The 8,663-nt window shown below is 37.9% G+C and overlaps 1 long non-coding RNA gene across 1 annotated transcript; it reads right to left on the bottom strand.

Annotated features, from left to right (window-relative positions):
- Nucleotides 1-5,002: 5,002 nt before the first annotated feature.
- On the bottom strand, nucleotides 5,003-6,403 carry LOC150078882 (uncharacterized). The gene is made up of 3 exons (XR_016547567.1): nucleotides 6,351-6,403; nucleotides 6,103-6,262; nucleotides 5,003-5,164 (listed from the first exon to the last, which is right to left on the bottom strand). It is a non-coding gene; the product is annotated as an uncharacterized LOC150078882 (long non-coding RNA).
- Between the last annotated feature and the right edge of the window lie 2,260 nt (nucleotides 6,404-8,663).

Below are 8,663 nucleotides of genomic sequence, written 5' to 3' on the forward strand. Positions count from 1 at the left end.
GACCTTTCCGCATCCTCCGTATTCGCTGGTGACGGGCTCGAACCCCGGTCTAATCAAGAAGCGTGTGCTACGCACTGCTGCTCCTTCCCACCTGGCTACGGAGGCGCCTACTTACTTTGTAATCCAGATTTGCTGCAAATGATTGGTAGTAACGATAAATATGTATTGTAATTTTTATAATAAATATAATTTTTAAAATGTCCTCGTTTAGTTTTTAAAACTAAAAATGTCCTAGTTTTTTCCTATTTTATCCCAGTTTTTGAATTCTAGATCTGGTAACCCTAGAACTTAATGTGTCGTCTCGGCACTATGGAAGCAGTTTCAGGAGACAGGAACCATTACAAGAAATGCTGGCCAACGTTGCCAAAGGTCAACCACAACAGACCGCTATATGGCTCTAACAGCAAGATGAAACTGAACGATGATCTTGCCATCAACTGTTTCATGAGGTTGCTGTGGCCACAGGTGAAGACATTTTCAAACGGACTCTGTTAAGAAGGCCCAATTCAAGTAGACTCTACCTAAAGGAGCCAGTGGTTTGTATCCCATTAACCCCAAACCACCGCAAAGCTCGTCGAAACTGATGACATGATCATTTGACTTGCAGCCCTGAAAAATGGAGTACAATTCTGTTCTCTGATGAGTCCCGATTTAGCTTACATACACGATTCTTGACGTTATTTCATCCGAAGAGACGAAGAATGCGGTATCTCAACGTTCCCTCCAACATCAGAGAAAGGGACACTTACGTTGGAGGCGGTGTTCACGTGTGGGCCGCAGAGGTCTGCACGGGCCCGGTACGGGTAACACGAACGATGTTCTGCCTCGGATCTGGTACAAATAATCGTAATGAATTGTTATTTCAAAAATCTAGGACCCTTTCGGGCTATTTCTTACATATATATAATATATATATATATATTTTTTTCTTTTTTTTATGTATTTAAATTCTTAAAGTTTTTTTAGAAAAAAATATTGCATTATTTGTCTGTTAACACTTTTAAGTGACCAATAAGGTGCACTTCGCAAACTTCTCCAAAACTCACCGAAATTTGTACTCTTTCGTGGAAATTATGCTGTCTGTATTTTTTCTGAGTAAAGTAGCCCTTAAGCGGGTATGAAGTTGTAATTTATGTTACATCAAGAGTATGATATGAGTCATTATGTCCCCCGGCACTGCGCCCCCTTTTTAGTTGTATGTGTACAGTATACTATACAGTGATTTTTAGTCTGACACCGTTAATCCCTAGTTCTACTGTATCCGAGATTTTGGGTTGGCCTATTTTCAATTCTAAGAACATTCACTTGTAACATTTTCTAACCGCTTCTTTGTCGTATCCAATACTGACTTATAATTTAGCAATACAGGTAAGCTGAACGCTTTACACATCATTCATACAGTGAGACTTTTCCAGTGACAGAAGTGAGGGTTTTATTTTTTTAAATTTAATTATTAATAGCACTAGGTGTAGTCCTCATATTGCATATTGATGAGATCAAAGCGAAATTGAAAAGCAGACAATTTAGTTAAGTAGAAATAAAACATGCTAAAAGTGAGGTATGGAAAAAATTTACAGAAGTACAAGATGCATCTACGAAATGAAAAAATGTGCTGTTCAGTGTTCAATCAATTTTAAGTTATTCTGCGACAAAAACGAGAAGTTTCCATTTAAATCGCCATTCTTGCAAATTTCCAGTGTGTTGGCCAAAGTTCTATCGAGAAACATTTGCATCTACAACCGCCATCTTCAAATATATCTGAAAAAAATAAAAGAAGAGGTAACTAAATCGTAGGTTTTATTGTGTTCCAAGGATGTCAGATCTTTTGACGTTGTAAGTGGTACTGGTTTCGTAAACTATTCTCAGACAAGGAATATAAGATAGGGGAATAAAGCCAGATGAATAGTAGAATTGACATATATGAATCTTTTGATGTCAATTATGACGCCATTAAAATATTCTCATCGAACGCCAGGAAGAAGAGAGAATGGTCCATGTCCAACAAGAGAGCCTTAAAATGCTGATTTGTTTTCTGAAACCATTTAAAGAAGCTTCAATGCAACTTGATGGTGATGCATTATCCAACTTGTTTTGCCAATAAGATTTAGCCCGTTGAATCACCTGACAGTTTCGGTTTCTGAACCTTGTGATCTCATTGAACTAAAAAATAAAGCTCGTCAACTTTAAAATGAACAATTTACCATACATAAATTATATCGAATGGCGTCGCTCCTATGGCCAAATTCCCGCCAGTTAAAGATGTCAAATCAAGAAAAAGGAGAAACAATAGAGGACGTACGAGATTTAATAGAAGAATATAAACGTGACGAACAGTCCTGCCCTCAATTATAACAGTGCCAAAAATAACACCAGTACATTTAGACGAGTTTAGCAACGACAACGAGGAACCTGTTACAAAGAAATCGAAAATTCTAGATTTCAGTATGTTCCAAGACACTGTTGAAGCCACGATAAGTGAAGATGAAGAAGTTGATAAATATATGCATGTTGATGTGATGGGCCGTGTTCAACCACTCCAACTATTGGAGTGGTGGAAAAATCATGAAAGTGAATTCATATATTTGTCGAAAGTGGCTTGGCATGTACTCTGTGTTCCTGCCAGCAGTGCAAGCTCCGAAAGAAATTTTAATGCACCCGGATTAGCAGTGCAACAGCCTCGAACCAATTTAAGTAGCGACAATGTTGACTCTATTTTATTTCTGCACAATAATTTGCAATAAAAAGAAGAGAAGGTGGCTGGTAGAGATGGACATCGATATTCGTTTTGGAATTACATAAAATATGGTAAATTGCAAATTATTACATTTCTTTTTTTATAATTAATATTGATAATTATTTTGGATAATTATTATTGTTATATAATTATTAATATTGAATTTTGAATCTGAAAGTTTATTTTTTATTATTATTATGAGACTTCAAAAACTAATGCTAGCGATTTTGTTTATATAAAAAGTTTCAATAGAGCTAGGATGCAAATCGGTTGGTGTGGGTCGGATATGAATAATGAATTTGAAAAACAAATTCAGGCTCGAGTCGGGTCGGACCGTCTAGACTTCGAACCGGACCGGGTAACATTAAAAATAATATAGGCCCGTGGAGACCACTAGTGGACCGCAATAATGATCAACGGCCTTCATGTTTTTGACAGGGGTACCATAATTGCGCAGAGGTACCGATAACAGATCCTCGAACCCTATACGCGACTTTTTAGGGGTAGCCCAGGTTTTATTTTCATGCACGACAACGCCAGTGCACATAGAGCTGAAGTGGTGGGGGACTATCGTGAAACTGAAGATTACAACGACTGCCGTGGCTAGCACAATCACATACTTAAATCCTGTCGAACATGTGTGGGACGACCTTGGGCATCATGCACGGCGATAGCCAACTCCTCGGTCATTTGGTGAGCTAAGGTCTGCGGTGGTGGAAGAATAAAATTTGTTGCCACAGAATTTTATAGGCACCCTTATATTGAACATGATTCACTGCTGTCAGGCCTCTTTAGTTGTTGAAGGGGATCATACGCTGTACTGATATCATATAACCATATTTTAGAGCATCTTGTATCGACTTCTGTAATATGACCTTTTTTGGTAATTCTTACACAACCCCTTTAAATTTTCTCTCGAAGTTTCTCGCTGTCTCCTGATTTCATCGTTATTCTGTGGTACACCACCATATCAAATTTTGTCCAGCTTCATGGCAAACTGCACGAGTTACACTACGTTTTCTAATAATTTTGTCGAGCAGGGTATATATATATAACAGCATTATTATTAGATATTATTAGGTACGAGATGTGTTTTTTTTTTACTCAATACCTTAATCCATAAGATTTAAAATAATACTGTACAGATAAAGTTAAAGGAACTATAAAGTTAGACGAAGTAAATAAAAAGGTCGATAGATGGCAGCACAATACATTTCGAATAAAATATTGTAGAAAAGCACCATGGAGTCGTCACTTTATGTAACATATGAGTACTCGCAGACCTTCTATTATATTGACGTTGTTTAAATCGAATCCTTTGCTCTTATGTACACTTGATGTATTAAAATATGAATGTGCCCTCCCCTCCGATTTTTTTAAAACTAAAATTAAAACAAGACAGTATATATAAATTATAGAGAAAAGTATGGAACAAACACGTTAATAAATGAAACTTACTGTTGTTTCGTTTTTTATACAATTATTTATATTGTATATTATTTATTACAGTTATTATTTATGCATATTATTCATTGAAATTATTATTTATGTATATTATTTTGTAATGTTTGGATCAATATTTGAACTATATTCAACGGTCTCCTTTACCTTATCACTCAAGTGATAGCAATGAGCTTAAGGATGAATATACAGTAGTAACAGCGCGACAGGTCGAGGCTGCAGTTGGGTGTTGCAGCACTTCTGTACTGCGCCACTTGAGCCTGGACGTCAATGGTTGTGTGAACTTCATATGCCCTTTAAAAGTCAGAAGTTCACAGAAGTTCCATTAGGAGACCGAGATGCTTTTCAAACAGTTCGTCCTGTACAGAGCTATCATATGGAGATAAATTTTCACTGCGTGTTTATCCTTTGCACTTAAACATTGTATTATAATATTTGGGTGTGTCTGAGTGTTGAATGCAAACTGCAGCCACCAAACCGCCTCGCGTTGGGTATCCCACATCTGTACTTACAAACAGGTCCTAGAGGGCGTTGTTATCTACTCTCCTGACCGTTGTGCATGTCCCAACTGTTTATTACAAAGTGTTTATTTCATTTAAACGAAACTAATATGAAATATGCTCTAATATATACCTTCAATTGAAAGTATATAGTACTTGAATCTTAAAAGAGTATTACTTCTGTTTTTTGCAATTATTTTTACTGTTTTTTTTTTTCCTTAATAAAATTCTTCCAATTATTCATTCAGTGAGTATATTTGCGTGTTATTGCATCATAATGTTTTAAAAAAACGAACAAATGAAGGAATTTTGTTAAAAGCAAATATTATTTATTGAAACAGAAATACAAAATCAAAAACATCAGAGGCAGAGAGAGAGAGAGAGAGAGAGAGAGACACTTTTGGAAGCAATCGGATGCCAGAGATCAAAATCCAGCCTTTCGCTAAGTCCCATCACTGTGTCATTCAGGCTAAATGAAAGAAAAATAAACTTAAATTTAATGGAATAAAAATAAATATAATAAAATAAAATTATATCTAGAAATAAAATTTATAAATATAAACTAAATTAAATAATTGAATTAAACTTTAATATAAATTACAGTTTAATTCGATACAAGGATTTTAAATAATTATTTGCATTTAATATTAGAGTATATGCATTTCAAGTAACAGCCCTTTGTTGTTTTAAAACAGTCCCCCGTGGGTAGTACAGTTGGTGGAATCGCCGTCCTCCCCACACCTGGTGGAAAAGACCTGAGTTCGAGTCCCGTTGATGACACGAGGAATTTTTATGGGCCTTTTTCATAATGTGGTTGAGTTTGTCGATCTCAAGCGAAGATAGCTTAGTTTTTTCTCCCGAAAACAGGTTTTTCGACCAGCAAACAGAAAATTGCCCTCAGAACACACGCAATTTACAGACAATATACACGGAGCAATATGGCCTTAGTAGATGATAATCCAAGAACAACAACAACCTCCGTGGTTAACACAGTGGCTACGATCGCTGTGTTCTCATCAACGTGTGGGTTGTAATCCCGTGCGAATGGCACATATTTCAATGGGACCTTTTCCCACTCTGGCCAAACTGGCTGATCTCTGGAGAAGGTTGCATGCTTTTAGACAAAAAAAAAAAAAAAAATAATAAATAAATAAATAAACAAAATAATAATAATAATAAATAAAAAAACTCTGGTTTTTCATCCACCAAAACAAAGTTAATCTAAAATAAATAATCTTTTAAGAAGAAAATTTCAAAGCGTACATTGAAATTAAAGAACTCCTAATACGCATGCTAGAAATATTTCCACGTTCAATATGAAAATAATAACAATAAAAATCTTTCCGAGATATTTCTTTTTTATAGATACATTTTTTGCTCTATTAATGATAGATTTAACAAACTCACCTGGAAGTCCGGTTTAACGATGGAGGTAAGGCATGTAGTCGTTTTTGTATGTATGAGAATAGGCCGCTGGGTTAGCAAAGCCATAGCTATAGCTGTTCCCGAAAGGATGGACGTACACCCCTAAGGTGCACACCACAAGGGCCAGCAAAAAGAGAGCAAACTGGAAAGATAAAAGAAAGATAAAACATAAATCATCAAATATTTTAAATGGGTAAAAATATCAGAGAGAGAGAGAGAGAGAGACTTACAAAAGCCTTCATGATTGAGGAGCTGCTAGTTTTCTGTAGAATACCAACGTAAGGCGTCCCTTGAAAAGCCCCCGTTTATATAGTAAATTGTAACCTTCAAAATCTGCTCTGAAGCTGCAGACGAAGGTCATGAACAATCATTCGTCGCCCACAAATCAATGATATATTCTTTTTTTTTCATATTTCAAAGGAAGATGCCCTTGTCATTATTATTTCTTTTTACCCCCTTGATTTTTTCCCGCCCCTTTCTGTTTCTTTGGAACTCGTGGTGTCTCCAGGAAGGAACACACAACAGATTATTGGTGGGAGTAACAAAGTGATCTCGTGTTGAAAAAAAATGGAAGTCAGCCAAATAATTTCAGAAACAATTTTACTCCTTAAAGACCAGTTGAGAGATATTTAGTTGGTTTCGGGTAGGAACATCAGTTTTCTTAGATTTGTATACAGCAAAATTTATGTTTTGCGTTAATTGACTTATAGAACTCCAACCATCTGCTCAGTAATCGAAAAATTCAAATATAAAAGAGATAATGCAAGGAATATAATCATTAGAATATATTTTTGAAAATACAAGCCCTTACGAACAGGCCTATTGTAATCCGAAGCTTCGATATCAGGTTTGTAAGGAAGTCTTCACAGGTGGTATAATCATTCTCTTTGGGGTTTGCTGATCCGTAAGAGCTAATGGGTCTTGGAGGAAAATTTCATGGTGCTTTACCCCCTGTAACCTGTGATTTTCATCCCTTAAAACTTTGAAAGCTCAAATAGTCTGTTGTAGCGTTTACAGACAAATTACTTATTTGGAAGCAGGCATTCAAAGAACTTTATGTAACACCATAAACACCTTATTGCGATCCATTTTTTCTAATGCCATTTTCATTTCTGATGTTTTCTGCTCACTGTTATACCTGTTTTCCATTTTCACATATACGGCTTTAACCAGTCACTATCATTGGAGGAGTGCCCGAATGTGTTGTGAAGGCGTATACGTTAAAAAGTAATACAACATATACACTGAATTGTGACCACCACTATGAAAACTGAATGCGACCCGTTGACCACGTGGAGTACGAGAGTGCGGAGTTAGTCGACCTACGTAGCATAGATAAGGTGTCAATGGTTCAGTAGGTAGTAAAATTCCGAGCGTGATGGGTAAAAGGAAGGATTTATCGGACTTTGATGAAGGACAGATTGTGGGTGCTCGACGAGCTGATGCCTCGATTTCCCAAACGGCTGAACTGGTGGGGTGTTCGAGAGACGCCGTAGTTAAAGTGTACCAGGACTGGCGTCAAAATGGTCAAACAATGACCCGACGGCAAAACTGCAAAGGTCAGCGAAAGATTGATGTTAAATGTGAGCGCCGGGTCTGACGACTCGTACTGGCGAACAGGCGCAGCACTGTTGACGAGTTGACTACCTAATACAACATGGGCCAACCCGGAACAATATCTAGCATGACCATGCGTCACACGTATGGGCTATACCAGCAGACGACCCCTACGGCATCCTCTCCTAACCAAGGTTCATCGGCGTAAAAGACTCGCCAGGTGCAAAGAGCTTGCAAGTTGGACGTTAGAAGACTGGAAGACGGTGCGCTGGTCGGATGAGTCACGTTATTTACTCCACGCCGTGGATGGTCGTGTACGGATTTGGCGTCAACAACATGAGGCTCTTCATCCATCATGTATGGTGTCAAAAGTGCAGACCAATGGAGGCGGTTGTATGGTGTGGGGCATGCTTCACTGGCAGCAACTAAGACCCCTGGTGCATGCGGAACAACGTATCAGTGGTCTCCACTATCGTCAAATGCTTGCTGACTGTGTACATCCCGCTATGTTACACTTTTTCCCGAATGGCGATGGTGTCTTCCAAGATGACAATGCGCCGAGTCATCGGGCACTGGATGTGAAGGAATGATTTGAGGAACACAGTTCTGACTTCCAGCATATCGATTGGCCTCCGAACTCCCCCGATATCAATCCCATAGAGCACTTGTAGGACACTATGGAAAGGAATATCAGGCGTCTGGATACACCAATCACCTCCATACCTGCATTACTGACTGACCGCATTACACACAGCTTGGTTGGCCATACCTCCAGAACGCTGCCGACATCTTGTTGAATCAATGCCACGTCAGATAGCTGCTGTACTGAAGGCAAAATGAGGACTTACGAAGTATTAGGTAGGTGGTCATAATTCAGTGATCACTCAGTGTGTATATAGTAGTAGTGGTTGTTATTATTGGGTTTTAGGAGCACTAGCGACTAAGGCCATATTGCTCCGTATAGACTGCCTGAAAATTGGGTGTGT

The sequence above is a fragment of the Mastigoproctus giganteus genome, chromosome 10 (genome assembly GCF_048544385.1).
Source record: "Mastigoproctus giganteus isolate SK-2022 chromosome 10, ASM4854438v1, whole genome shotgun sequence".
Lineage (NCBI taxonomy): Eukaryota > Metazoa > Arthropoda > Arachnida > Uropygi > Thelyphonidae > Mastigoproctus > Mastigoproctus giganteus.